The 12,379-nt window shown below is 48.8% G+C and overlaps 19 non-coding genes across 19 annotated transcripts; all 19 read right to left on the bottom strand.

Annotated features, from left to right (window-relative positions):
* Positions 1–286: 286 nt before the first annotated feature.
* Positions 287–358, bottom strand: trnac-gca. The gene has a single exon. It is a non-coding gene; the product is annotated as a tRNA-Cys (tRNA).
* Positions 359–728: 370 nt separating this feature from the next.
* Positions 729–839, bottom strand: trnal-caa. The gene is made up of 2 exons: positions 802–839; positions 729–774 (listed from the first exon to the last, which is right to left on the bottom strand). It is a non-coding gene; the product is annotated as a tRNA-Leu (tRNA).
* A 200-nt stretch (positions 840–1,039) lies between these two features.
* On the bottom strand, positions 1,040–1,111 carry trnac-gca. Its single transcript has one exon. It is a non-coding gene; the product is annotated as a tRNA-Cys (tRNA).
* A 675-nt stretch (positions 1,112–1,786) lies between these two features.
* trnac-gca lies at positions 1,787–1,858 on the bottom strand. The gene has a single exon. It is a non-coding gene; the product is annotated as a tRNA-Cys (tRNA).
* A 370-nt stretch (positions 1,859–2,228) lies between these two features.
* trnal-caa lies at positions 2,229–2,339 on the bottom strand. The gene is made up of 2 exons: positions 2,302–2,339; positions 2,229–2,274 (listed from the first exon to the last, which is right to left on the bottom strand). It is a non-coding gene; the product is annotated as a tRNA-Leu (tRNA).
* Positions 2,340–2,530: 191 nt separating this feature from the next.
* trnac-gca lies at positions 2,531–2,602 on the bottom strand. Its single transcript has one exon. It is a non-coding gene; the product is annotated as a tRNA-Cys (tRNA).
* Positions 2,603–2,971: 369 nt separating this feature from the next.
* On the bottom strand, positions 2,972–3,082 carry trnal-caa. Its single transcript has 2 exons — positions 3,045–3,082; positions 2,972–3,017 (listed from the first exon to the last, which is right to left on the bottom strand). It is a non-coding gene; the product is annotated as a tRNA-Leu (tRNA).
* Positions 3,083–3,273: 191 nt separating this feature from the next.
* Positions 3,274–3,345, bottom strand: trnac-gca. Its single transcript has one exon. It is a non-coding gene; the product is annotated as a tRNA-Cys (tRNA).
* A 370-nt stretch (positions 3,346–3,715) lies between these two features.
* trnal-caa lies at positions 3,716–3,826 on the bottom strand. The gene is made up of 2 exons: positions 3,789–3,826; positions 3,716–3,761 (listed from the first exon to the last, which is right to left on the bottom strand). It is a non-coding gene; the product is annotated as a tRNA-Leu (tRNA).
* A 203-nt stretch (positions 3,827–4,029) lies between these two features.
* On the bottom strand, positions 4,030–4,101 carry trnac-gca. The gene has a single exon. It is a non-coding gene; the product is annotated as a tRNA-Cys (tRNA).
* A 675-nt stretch (positions 4,102–4,776) lies between these two features.
* On the bottom strand, positions 4,777–4,848 carry trnac-gca. Its single transcript has one exon. It is a non-coding gene; the product is annotated as a tRNA-Cys (tRNA).
* Positions 4,849–5,218: 370 nt separating this feature from the next.
* trnal-caa lies at positions 5,219–5,329 on the bottom strand. The gene is made up of 2 exons: positions 5,292–5,329; positions 5,219–5,264 (listed from the first exon to the last, which is right to left on the bottom strand). It is a non-coding gene; the product is annotated as a tRNA-Leu (tRNA).
* Positions 5,330–6,277: 948 nt separating this feature from the next.
* Positions 6,278–6,349, bottom strand: trnac-gca. The gene has a single exon. It is a non-coding gene; the product is annotated as a tRNA-Cys (tRNA).
* Positions 6,350–7,778: 1,429 nt separating this feature from the next.
* Positions 7,779–7,850, bottom strand: trnac-gca. The gene has a single exon. It is a non-coding gene; the product is annotated as a tRNA-Cys (tRNA).
* A 370-nt stretch (positions 7,851–8,220) lies between these two features.
* Positions 8,221–8,331, bottom strand: trnal-caa. The gene is made up of 2 exons: positions 8,294–8,331; positions 8,221–8,266 (listed from the first exon to the last, which is right to left on the bottom strand). It is a non-coding gene; the product is annotated as a tRNA-Leu (tRNA).
* Positions 8,332–9,279: 948 nt separating this feature from the next.
* Positions 9,280–9,351, bottom strand: trnac-gca. The gene has a single exon. It is a non-coding gene; the product is annotated as a tRNA-Cys (tRNA).
* A 1,890-nt stretch (positions 9,352–11,241) lies between these two features.
* Positions 11,242–11,352, bottom strand: trnal-caa. Its single transcript has 2 exons — positions 11,315–11,352; positions 11,242–11,287 (listed from the first exon to the last, which is right to left on the bottom strand). It is a non-coding gene; the product is annotated as a tRNA-Leu (tRNA).
* A 190-nt stretch (positions 11,353–11,542) lies between these two features.
* Positions 11,543–11,614, bottom strand: trnac-gca. The gene has a single exon. It is a non-coding gene; the product is annotated as a tRNA-Cys (tRNA).
* Positions 11,615–11,984: 370 nt separating this feature from the next.
* trnal-caa lies at positions 11,985–12,095 on the bottom strand. The gene is made up of 2 exons: positions 12,058–12,095; positions 11,985–12,030 (listed from the first exon to the last, which is right to left on the bottom strand). It is a non-coding gene; the product is annotated as a tRNA-Leu (tRNA).
* Positions 12,096–12,379: the final 284 nt, after the last annotated feature.

A 12,379-nucleotide genomic window follows, 5' to 3' on the forward strand; every position in this document is an offset into this window, starting at 1 on the left:
TCGAACCCACGCCTCCATTAGGAGACCAGAAATCCCTTGCCTGTGGAAGGCACATCGCCTTGAGTCTTGCGCCTTAGACCGCTCCGCCATCCCGACTGGCAGAGCTGAAGTGAAACGAGCTGCTCGAAGCTTGTGTTTTTTGCGGAGGAGACTGAGGAGACACATTTTCAGCAGTCATTTCGTTTTCAGTTGAAGCATTTGCTTTCAGGTCACGGAGTGACCAGTTTACCAGGCTGACACAAAAACGGCAAACGCATTTGCGCACGCCAGCTTGCGTGCATGTTTGAGGGGGCACCAGGATTTGAACCTGGGACCTCTTGATCTGCAGTCAAATGCTCTACCACTGAGCTATACCCCCTGCAAAGCGAGGTGGACCAGACTGTTGCTTATTTTGTATCACACTGCGGCTGAAACGCCCTCAACACTGCTGAACTCAAGCATTTCTTTTACCTGTCTGACTGTCTTCACTCTCTGGAGTGGCAAAGGCACCGCTCTCAACTGAATGCAATTTAACGTTGTGCCAGAATTTTGGGTGGTAGCAAAAATAGTCAGGTCTGTAGTAAAAGAGCAGATTTCATTGTGTTCCGTTGAGTAAAATCAGCTAATCTTCCATGGAGGACTTGGTGTTGTGGTCCAGTCAGCCTCACCGGTGTCCATTTTGACGTCTTTTCTCGCACAACCACTTCCCTGCGATGGGTCTGTCCATTGCCACTTCAAATAAAAGCCTATGTCAGAAGTGGGATTCGAACCCACGCCTCCATTCGGAGACCAGAAATCCCTTGCCTGAGGAAGGCACGTCGCCTTGAGTCTGGCGCCTTAGACCGCTCGGCCATCCTGACTGGGAGAGCTAAAGTGAGACGAGCTGCTCGAAGCTTGTGTTCTTTGCGGAGACTGAGGAGACACATTTTCAGCAGTCCTTTCATTTTCAGTTGAAGCATTTGCTTTCAGGTCACGGAGTGACCAGTTTACCAGGCTGTCACAAAAACGGCAAAAAAGTTAGACAAACGCATTTGAGCAGGCCAGGTTACGTGCATGTTTGAGGGGGCACCAGGATTTGAACCTGGGACCTCTTGATCTGCAGTCAAATGCTCTACCACTGAGCTATACCCCCTGCACAGGGAGGTGGGCCAGACTGTTGCTTATTTTGTATCACACTGCGGCTGAAACGTCCTCAACACTGCTGAACTCAAGCATTTCTTTTACCTGTCTGATTGTCTTCACTCTCTGGAGTGGCAAAGGCAACGCTCTCAACTGAATGCAATTAAACCTTGTGCCAAAATTTTGGGTGGTAGCAAAAATAGTCAGGTCTGTAGTAAAAGAGCAGATTTCATTTTGTTCCTTTGAGTAAAATCAGCTAATCTTCCATGGAGGACTTGGTGTTGGAAAATAGCCAGTCAGCCTCACCGGTGTCCATTTTGACGTCTTTTCTCACATAACCACTTCCCTGCGATGGGTCTGTCCATTGCCACTTCAAATAAAAGCCTATGTCAGAAGTGGGATTCGAACCCACGCCTCCATTAGGAGACCAGAAATCCCTTGCCTAAGGAAGGCACATCGCCTTGAGTCTTGCGCCTTAGACCGCTCCGCCATCCCGACTGGCAGAGCTGAAGTGAAACGAGCTGCTCGAAGCTTGTGTTTTTTGCGGAGGAGACTGAGGAGACACATTTTCAGCAGTCATTTCGTTTTCAGTTGAAGCATTTGCTTTCAGGTCACGGAGTGACCAGTTTACCAGGCTGACACAAAAACGGCAAACGCATTTGCGCACGCCAGCTTGCGTGCATGTTTGAGGGGGCACCAGGATTTGAACCTGGGACCTCTTGATCTGCAGTCAAATGCTCTACCACTGAGCTATACCCCCTGCAAAGCGAGGTGGACCAGACTGTTGCTTATTTTGTATCACACTGCGGCTGAAACGCCCTCAACACTGCTGAACTCAAGCATTTCTTTTACCTGTCTGACTGTCTTCACTCTCTGGAGTGGCAAAGGCACCGCTCTCAACTGAATGCAATTTAACGTTGTGCCAGAATTTTGGGTGGTAGCAAAAATAGTCAGGTCTGTAGTAAAAGAGCAGATTTCATTGTGTTCCGTTGAGTAAAATCAGCTAATCTTCCATGGAGGACTTGGTGTTGTGGTCCAGTCAGCCTCACCGGTGTCCATTTTGACGTCTTTTCTCGCACAACCACTTCCCTGCGATGGGTCTGTCCATTGCCACTTCAAATAAAAGCCTATGTCAGAAGTGGGATTCGAACCCACGCCTCCATTCGGAGACCAGAAATCCCTTGCCTGAGGAAGGCACGTCGCCTTGAGTCTGGCGCCTTAGACCGCTCGGCCATCCTGACTGGCAGAGCTAAAGTGAGACGAGCTGCTCGAAGCTTGTGTTTTTTGCGGAGGAGACTGAGGAGACACATTTTCAGCAGTCCTTTCATTTTCAGTTGAAGCATTTGCTTTCAGGTCACGGAGTGACCAGTTTTTCCAGGCTGTCACAAAAACGGCAAACGCATTTGCGCACGCCAGCTTGCGTGCATGTTTGAGGGGGCACCAGGATTTGAACCTGGGACCTCTTGATCTGCAGTCAAATGCTCTACCACTGAGCTATACCCCCTGCAAAGCGAGGTGGACCAGACTTTGCTTATTTTGTATCACACTGCGGCTGAAACGCCCTCAACACTGCTGAACTCAAGCATTTCTTTTACCTGTCTGACTGTCTTCACTCTCTGGAGTGGCAAAGGCACCGCTCTCAACTGAATGCAATTTAACGTTGTGCCAGAATTTTGGGTGGTAGCAAAAATAGTCAGGTCTGTAGTAAAAGAGCAGATTTCATTGTGTTCCGTTGAGTAAAATCAGCTAATCTTCCATGGAGGACTTGGTGTTGTGGTCCAGTCAGCCTCACCGGTGTCCATTTTGACGTCTTTTCTCGCACAACCACTTCCCTGCGATGGGTCTGTCCATTGCCACTTCAAATAAAAGCCTATGTCAGAAGTGGGATTCGAACCCACGCCTCCATTCGGAGACCAGAAATCCCTTGCCTGAGGAAGGCACGTCGCCTTGAGTCTGGCGCCTTAGACCGCTCGGCCATCCTGACTGGCAGAGCTAAAGTGAGACGAGCTGCTCGAAGCTTGTGTTTTTTGCGGAGGAGACTGAGGAGACACATTTTCAGCAGTCCTTTCATTTTCAGTTGAAGCATTTGCTTTCAGGTCACGGAGTGACCAGTTTTTCCAGGCTGTCACAAAAACGGCAAACGCATTTGTGCACGCCAGCTTGCGTGCATGTTTGAGGGGGCACCAGGATTTGAACCTGGGACCTCTTGATCTGCAGTCAAATGCTCTACCACTGAGCTATACCCCCTGCAAAGCGAGGTGGACCAGACTGTTGCTTATTTTGTATCACACTGCGGCTGAAACGCCCTCAACACTGCTGAACTCAAGCATTTCTTTTACCTGTCTGACTGTCTTCACTCTCTGGAGTGGCAAAGGCACCGCTCTCAACTGAATGCAATTTAACGTTGTGCCAGAATTTTGGGTGGTAGCAAAAATAGTCAGGTCTGTAGTAAAAGAGCAGATTTCATTGTGTTCCGTTGAGTAAAATCAGCTAATCTTCCATGGAGGACTTGGTGTTGTGGTCCAGTCAGCCTCACCGGTGTCCATTTTGACGTCTTTTCTCGCACAACCACTTCCCTGCGATGGGTCTGTCCATTGCCACTTCAAATAAAAGCCTATGTCAGAAGTGGGATTCGAACCCACGCCTCCATTCGGAGACCAGAAATCCCTTGCCTGAGGAAGGCACGTCGCCTTGAGTCTGGCGCCTTAGACCGCTCGGCCATCCTGACTGGCAGAGCTAAAGTGAGACGAGCTGCTCGAAGCTTGTGTTTTTTGCGGAGGAGACTGAGGAGACACATTTTCAGCAGTCCTTTCATTTTCAGTTGAAGCATTTGCTTTCAGGTCACGGAGTGACCAGTTTACCAGGCTGTCACAAAAACGGCAAAAAAGTTAGACAAACGCATTTGAGCAGGCCAGATTACGGGCATGTTTGAGGGGGCACCAGGATTTGAACCTGGGACCTCTTGATCTGCAGTCAAATGCTCTACCACTGAGCTATACCCCCTGCACAGGGAGGTGGGCCAGACTGTTGCTTATTTTGTATCACACTGCGGCTGAAACGTCCTCAACACTGCTGAACTCAAGCATTTCTTTTACCTGTCTGATTGTCTTCACTCTCTGGAGTGGCAAAGGCAACGCTCTCAACTGAATGCAATTAAACCTTGTGCCAAAATTTTGGGTGGTAGCAAAAATAGTCAGGTCTGTAGTAAAAGAGCAGATTTCATTTAGTTCCTTTGAGTAAAATCAGCTAATCTTCCTTGGAGGACTTGGTGTTGGAAAATAGCCAGTCAGCCTCACCGGTGTCCATTTTGACGTCTTTTCTCGCACAACCAATTCCCTGCGATGGGTCTGTCCATTGCCACTTCAAATAAAAGCCTATGTCAGAAGTGGAATTCGAACCCACGCCTCCATTCGGAGACCAGAAATCCCTTGCCTGAGGAAGGCACTTCGCCTTGAGTCTGGCGCCTTAGACCGCTCGGCCATCCTGACTGGCAGAGCTAAAGTGAGACGAGCTGCTCGAAGCTTGTGTTTTTTGCGGAAAAGACTGAGGAGACACATTTTCAGCAGTCCTTTCATTTTCAGTTGAAGCATTTGCTTTCAGGTCACGGAGTGACCAGTTTACCAGGCTGACACAAAAACGGCAAACGCATTTGCGCACGCCAGCTTGCGTGCATGTTTGAGGGGGCACCAGGATTTGAACCTGGGACCTCTTGATCTGCAGTCAAATGCTCTACCACTGAGCTATACCCCCTGCACAGCGAGGTGGACCAGACTGTTGCTTATTTTGTATCACACTGCGGCTGAAAGGCCCTCAACACTGCTGAACTCAAGCATTTCTTTTACCTGTCTGACTGTCTTCACTCTCTGGAGTGGCAAAGGCAACGCTCTCAACTGAATGCAATTACACCTTGTGCCAGAATTTTGGGTGGTAGCAAAAATAGTCAGGTCTGTAGTAAAAGAGCAGATTTCATTTTGTTCCTTTGAGTAAAATCAGCTAATCTTCCATGGAGGACTTGGTGTTGTGGTCCAGTCAGCCTCACCGGTGTCCATTTTGACGTCTTTTCTCGCACAACCACTTCCCTGCGATGGGTCTGTCCATTGCCACTTCAAATAAAAGCCTATGTCAGAAGTGGGATTCGAACCCACGCCTCCATTCGGAGACCAGAAATCCCTTGCCTGAGGAAGGCATGTCGCCTTGAGTCTGGCGCCTTAGACCGCTCGGCCATCCTGACTGGCAGAGCTAAAGTGAGACGAGCTGCTCGAAGCTTGTGTTTTTTGCGGAGGAGACTGAGGAGACACATTTTCAGCAGTCCTTTCATTTTCAGTTGAAGCATTTGCTTTCAGGTCACGGAGTGACCAGTTTACCAGGCTGTCACAAAAACGGCAAAACAGTTAGGCAAACGCATTTGCGCAGGCCAGTTTGCGTGCATGTTTGAGGGGGCACCAGAATTTGAACCTGGGACCTCTTGATCTGCTGTCAAATGCTCTACCATTGAGCTATACCCCCTGCACAGCAAGGTGGACCAGACTGTTGCTTATTTTGTATCACACTGCGGCTGAAACGCCCTCAACACTGCTGAACTCAAGTATTTCTTTTACCTGTCTGACTGTCTTCACTCTCTGGAGGCAAAGGCACCGCTCTCAACTGAATGCAATTACACCTTGTGCCAGAATTTTGGGTGGTAGCAAAAATAGTCAGGTCTGTAGTAAAAAAGCAGATTTCATTGTGTTCCGTTGAGTAAAATCAGCTAATCTTCCATGGAGGACTTGGTGTTGGAAAATAGCCAGTCAGCCTCACCGGTGTCCATTTTGACGTCTTTTCTCGCACAACCAATTCCCTGCGATGGGTCTGTCCATTGCCACTTCAAATAAAAGCCTATGTCAGAAGTGGAATTCGAACCCACGCCTCCATTCGGAGACCAGAAATCCCTTGCCTGAGGAAGGCACTTCGCCTTGAGTCTGGCGCCTTAGACCGCTCGGCCATCCTGACTGGCAGAGCTAAAGTGAGACGAGCTGCTCGAAGCTTGTGTTTTTTGCGGAAAAGACTGAGGAGACACATTTTCAGCAGTCCTTTCATTTTCAGTTGAAGCATTTGCTTTCAGGTCACGGAGTGACCAGTTTACCAGGCTGACACAAAAACGGCAAACGCATTTGCGCACGCCAGCTTGCGTGCATGTTTGAGGGGGCACCAGGATTTGAACCTGGGACCTCTTGATCTGCAGTCAAATGCTCTACCACTGAGCTATACCCCCTGCACAGCGAGGTGGACCAGACTGTTGCTTATTTTGTATCACACTGCGGCTGAAAGGCCCTCAACACTGCTGAACTCAAGCATTTCTTTTACCTGTCTGACTGTCTTCACTCTCTGGAGTGGCAAAGGCAACGCTCTCAACTGAATGCAATTACACCTTGTGCCAGAATTTTGGGTGGTAGCAAAAATAGTCAGGTCTGTAGTAAAAGAGCAGATTTCATTTTGTTCCTTTGAGTAAAATCAGCTAATCTTCCATGGAGGACTTGGTGTTGTGGTCCAGTCAGCCTCACCGGTGTCCATTTTGACGTCTTTTCTCGCACAACCACTTCCCTGCGATGGGTCTGTCCATTGCCACTTCAAATAAAAGCCTATGTCAGAAGTGGGATTCGAACCCACGCCTCCATTCGGAGAACAGAAATCCCTTGCCTGAGGAAGGCACGTCGCCTTGAGTCTGGCGCCTTAGACCGCTCGGCCATCCTGACTGGCAGAGCTAAAGTGAGACGAGCTGCTCGAAGCTTGTGTTTTTTGCGGAGGAGACTGAGGAGACACATTTTCAGCAGTCCTTTCATTTTCAGTTGAAGCATTTCCTTTCAGGTCACGGAGTGACCAGTTTACCAGGCTGTCACAAAAACGGCAAAACAGTTAGGCAAACGCATTTGCGCACGACAGCTTGCGTGCATGTTTGAGGTGGCACCAGGATTTGAACCTGGGACCTCTTGATCTGCAGTCAAATGCTCTACCATTGAGCTATACCCCCTGCACAGGAAGGTGGACCAGACTGTTGCTTATTTTGTATCACACTGCGGCTAAAACGCCCTCAACACTGCTGAACTCAAGTATTTCTTTTACCTGTCTGACTGTCTTCACTCTCTGGAGGCAAAGGCACCGCTCTCAACTGAATGCAATTACACCTTGTGCCAGAATTTTGGGTGGTAGCAAAAATAGTCAGGTCTGTAGTAAAAAAGCAGATTTCATTGTGTTCCGTTGAGTAAAATCAGCTAATCTTCCATGGAGGACTTGGTGTTGGAAAATAGCCAGTCAGCCTCACCGGTGTCCATTTTGACGTCTTTTCTCGCACAACCAATTCCCTGCGATGGGTCTGTCCATTGCCACTTCAAATAAAAGCCTATGTCAGAAGTGGAATTCGAACCCACGCCTCCATTCGGAGACCAGAAATCCCTTGCCTGAGGAAGGCACTTCGCCTTGAGTCTGGCGCCTTAGACCGCTCGGCCATCCTGACTGGCAGAGCTAAAGTGAGACGAGCTGCTCGAAGCTTGTGTTTTTTGCGGAAAAGACTGAGGAGACACATTTTCAGCAGTCCTTTCATTTTCAGTTGAAGCATTTGCTTTCAGGTCACGGAGTGACCAGTTTACCAGGCTGACACAAAAACGGCAAACGCATTTGCGCACGCCAGCTTGCGTGCATGTTTGAGGGGGCACCAGGATTTGAACCTGGGACCTCTTGATCTGCAGTCAAATGCTCTACCACTGAGCTATACCCCCTGCACAGCGAGGTGGACCAGACTGTTGCTTATTTTGTATCACACTGCGGCTGAAAGGCCCTCAACACTGCTGAACTCAAGCATTTCTTTTACCTGTCTGACTGTCTTCACTCTCTGGAGTGGCAAAGGCAACGCTCTCAACTGAATGCAATTACACCTTGTGCCAGAATTTTGGGTGGTAGCAAAAATAGTCAGGTCTGTAGTAAAAGAGCAGATTTAATTTTGTTCCTTTGAGTAAAATCAGCTAATCTTCCATGGAGGACTTGGTGTTGTGGTCCAGTCAGCCTCACCGGTGTCCATTTTGACGTCTTTTCTCGCACAACCACTTCCCTGCGATGGGTCTGTCCATTGCCACTTCAAATAAAAGCCTATGTCAGAAGTGGGATTCGAACCCACGCCTCCATTCGGAGACCAGAAATCCCTTGCCTGAGGAAGGCACGTCGCCTTGAGTCTGGCGCCTTAGACCGCTCGGCCATCCTGACTGGCAGAGCTAAAGTGAGACGAGCTGCTCGAAGCTTGTGTTTTTTGCGGAGGAGACTGAGGAGACACATTTTCAGCAGTCCTTTCATTTTCAGTTGAAGCATTTGCTTTCAGGTCACGGAGTGACCAGTTTACCAGGCTGTCACAAAAACGGCAAAACAGTTAGGCAAACGCATTTGCGCAGGCCAGTTTGCGTGCATGTTTGAGGGGGCACCAGAATTTGAACCTGGGACCTCTTGATCTGCTGTCAAATGCTCTACCATTGAGCTATACCCCCTGCACAGCAAGGTGGACCAGACTGTTGCTTATTTTGTATCACACTGCGGCTGAAACGCCCTCAACACTGCTGAACTCAAGTATTTCTTTTACCTGTCTGACTGTCTTCACTCTCTGGAGGCAAAGGCACCGCTCTCAACTGAATGCAATTACACCTTGTGCCAGAATTTTGGGTGGTAGCAAAAATAGTCAGGTCTGTAGTAAAAAAGCAGATTTCATTGTGTTCCGTTGAGTAAAATCAGCTAATCTTCCATGGAGGACTTGGTGTTGGAAAATAGCCAGTCAGCCTCACCGGTGTCCATTTTGACGTCTTTTCTCGCACAACCAATTCCCTGCGATGGGTCTGTCCATTGCCACTTCAAATAAAAGCCTATGTCAGAAGTGGAATTCGAACCCACGCCTCCATTCGGAGACCAGAAATCCCTTGCCTGAGGAAGGCACTTCGCCTTGAGTCTGGCGCCTTAGACCGCTCGGCCATCCTGACTGGCAGAGCTAAAGTGAGACGAGCTGCTCGAAGCTTGTGTTTTTTGCGGAAAAGACTGAGGAGACACATTTTCAGCAGTCCTTTCATTTTCAGTTGAAGCATTTGCTTTCAGGTCACGGAGTGACCAGTTTACCAGGCTGACACAAAAACGGCAAACGCATTTGCGCACGCCAGCTTGCGTGCATGTTTGAGGGGGCACCAGGATTTGAACCTGGGACCTCTTGATCTGCAGTCAAATGCTCTACCACTGAGCTATACCCCCTGCACAGCGAGGTGGACCAGACTGTTGCTTATTTTGTATCACACTGCGGCTGAAAGGCCCTCAACACTGCTGAACTCAAGCATTTCTTTTACCTGTCTGACTGTCTTCACTCTCTGGAGTGGCAAAGGCAACGCTCTCAACTGAATGCAATTACACCTTGTGCCAGAATTTTGGGTGGTAGCAAAAATAGTCAGGTCTGTAGTAAAAGAGCAGATTTCATTTTGTTCCTTTGAGTAAAATCAGCTAATCTTCCATGGAGGACTTGGTGTTGGAAAATAGCCAGTCAGCCTCACCGGTGTCCATTTTGACGTCTTTTCTCGCACAACCAATTCCCTGCGATGGGTCTGTCCATTGCCACTTCAAATAAAAGCCTATGTCAGAAGTGGAATTCGAACCCACGCCTCCATTCGGAGACCAGAAATCCCTTGCCTGAGGAAGGCACTTCGCCTTGAGTCTGGCGCCTTAGACCGCTCGGCCATTCTGACTGGCAGAGCTAAAGTGAGACGAGCTGCTCGAAGCTTGTGTTTTTTGCGGAGGAGACTGAGGAGACACATTTTCAGCAGTCCTTTCATTTTCAGTTGAAGCATTTGCTTTCAGGTCACGGAGTGACCAGTTTACCAGGCTGTCACAAAAACGGCAAAACAGTTAGGCAAACGCATTTGCGCAGGCCAGTTTGCGTGCATGTTTGAGGGGGCACCAGGATTTGAACCTGGGACCTCTTGATCTGCAGTCAAATGCTCTACCATTGAGCTATACCCCCTGCACAGCAAGGTGGACCAGACTGTTGCTTATTTTGTATCACACTGCGGCTGAAACGCCCTCAACACTGCTGAACTCAAGTATTTCTTTTACCTGTCTGACTGTCTTCACTCTCTGGAGGCAAAGGCACCGCTCTCAACTGAATGCAATTACACCTTGTGCCAGAATTTTGGGTGGTAGCAAAAATAGTCAGGTCTGTAGTAAAAAAGCAGATTTCATTGTGTTCCGTTGAGTAAAATCAGCTAATCTTCCCTGGAGGACTTGGTGTTGGAAAATAGCCAGTCAGCCTCACCGGTGTCCATTTTGACGTCTTTTCTCGCACAACCAATTCCCTGCGATGGGTCTGTCCATTGCCACTTCAAATAAAAGCCTATGTCAGAAGTGGAATTCGAACCCACGCCTCCATTCGGAGACCAGAAATCCCTTGCCTGAGGAAGGCACTTCGCCTTGAGTCTGGCGCCTTAGACCGCTCGGCCATTCTGACTGGCAGAGCTAAAGTGAGACGAGCTGCTCGAAGCTTGTGTTTTTTGCGGAGGAGACTGAGGAGACACATTTTCAGCAGTCCTTTCATTTTCAGTTGAAGCATTTGCTTTCAGGTCACGGAGTGACCAGTTTACCAGGCTGTCACAAAAACGGCAAAACAGTTAGGCAAACGCATTTGCGCAGGCCAGTTTGCGTGCATGTTTGAGGGGGCACCAGGATTTGAACCTGGGACCTCTTGATCTGCAGTCAAATGCTCTACCATTGAGCTATACCCCCTGCACAGGAAGGTGGACCAGACTGTTGCTTATTTTGTATCACACTGCGGCTAAAACGCCCTCAACACTGCTGAACTCAAGTATTTCTTTTACCTGTCTGACTGTCTTCACTCTATGGAGGCAAAGGCACCGCTCTCAACTGAATGCAATGACACCTTGTGCCAGAATTTTGGGTGGTAGCAAAAATAGTCAGGTCTGTAGTAAAAAAGCAGATTTCATTGTGTTCCGTTGAGTAAAATCAGCTAATCTTCCATGGAGGACTTGGTGTTGGAAAATAGCCAGTCAGCCTCACCGGTGTCCATTTTGACGTCTTTTCTCGCACAACCAATTCCCTGCGATGGGTCTGTCCATTGCCACTTCAAATAAAAGCCTATGTCAGAAGTGGGATTCGAACCCACGCCTCCATTCGGAGACCAGAAATCCCTTGCCTGAGGAAGGCACTTCTCCTTGAGTCTGGCGCCTTAGACCGCTCGGCCATCCTGACTGGCAGAACTAAAGTGAGACGAGCTGCTCGATGCTTGTGTTTTTTGCGGAAAAGACTGAGGAGACACATTTTCAGGAGTCCTTTCATTTTCAGTTGAAGCATTTGCTTTCAGGTCACGGAGTGACCAGTTTACCAGGCTGACACAAAAACGGCAAACGCATTTGCGCACGCCAGCTTGCGTGCATGTTTGAGGGGGCACCAGGATTTGAACCTGGGACCTCTTGATCTGCAGTCAAATGCTCTACCACTGAGCTATACCCCCTGCACAGCGAGGTGGACCAGACTGTTGCTTATTTTGTATCACACTGCGGCTGAAAGGCCCTCAACACTGCTTAACTCAAGCATTTCTTTTACCTGTCTGACTGTCTTCACTCTCTGGAGTGGCAAAGGCAACGCTCTCAACTGAATGCAATTACACCTTGTGCCAGAATTTTGGGTGGTAGCAAAAATAGTCAGGTCTGTAGTAAAAGAGCAGATTTCATTTTGTTCCTTTGAGTAAAATCAGCTAATCTTCCATGGAGGACTTGGTGTTGTGGTCCAGTCAGCCTCACCGGTGTCCATTTTGACGTCTTTTCTCGCACAACCACTTCCCTGCGATGGGTCTGTCCATTGCCACTTCAAATAAAAGCCTATGTCAGAAGTGGGATTCGAACCCACGCCTCCATTCGGAGACCAGAAATCCCTTGCCTGAGAAAGGCACGTCGCCTTGAGTCTGGCGCCTTAGACCGCTCGGCCATCCTGACTGGCAGAGCTAAAGTGAGACGAGCTGCTCGAAGCTTGTGTTTTTTGCGGAGGAGACTGAGGAGACACATTTTCAGCAGTCCTTTCATTTTCAGTTGAAGCATTTGCTTTCAGGTCACGGAGTGACCAGTTTACCAGGCTGTCACAAAAACGGCAAAACAGTTAGGCAAACGCATTTGCGCAGGCCAGTTTGCGTGTATGTTTGAGGGGGCACCAGGATTTGAACCTGGGACCTCTTGATCTGCAGTCAAATGCTCTACCATTGAGCTATACCCCCTGCACAGCA

This window comes from Alosa sapidissima, chromosome 8 (assembly GCF_018492685.1).
Source record: "Alosa sapidissima isolate fAloSap1 chromosome 8, fAloSap1.pri, whole genome shotgun sequence".
Lineage (NCBI taxonomy): Eukaryota > Metazoa > Chordata > Actinopteri > Clupeiformes > Clupeidae > Alosa > Alosa sapidissima.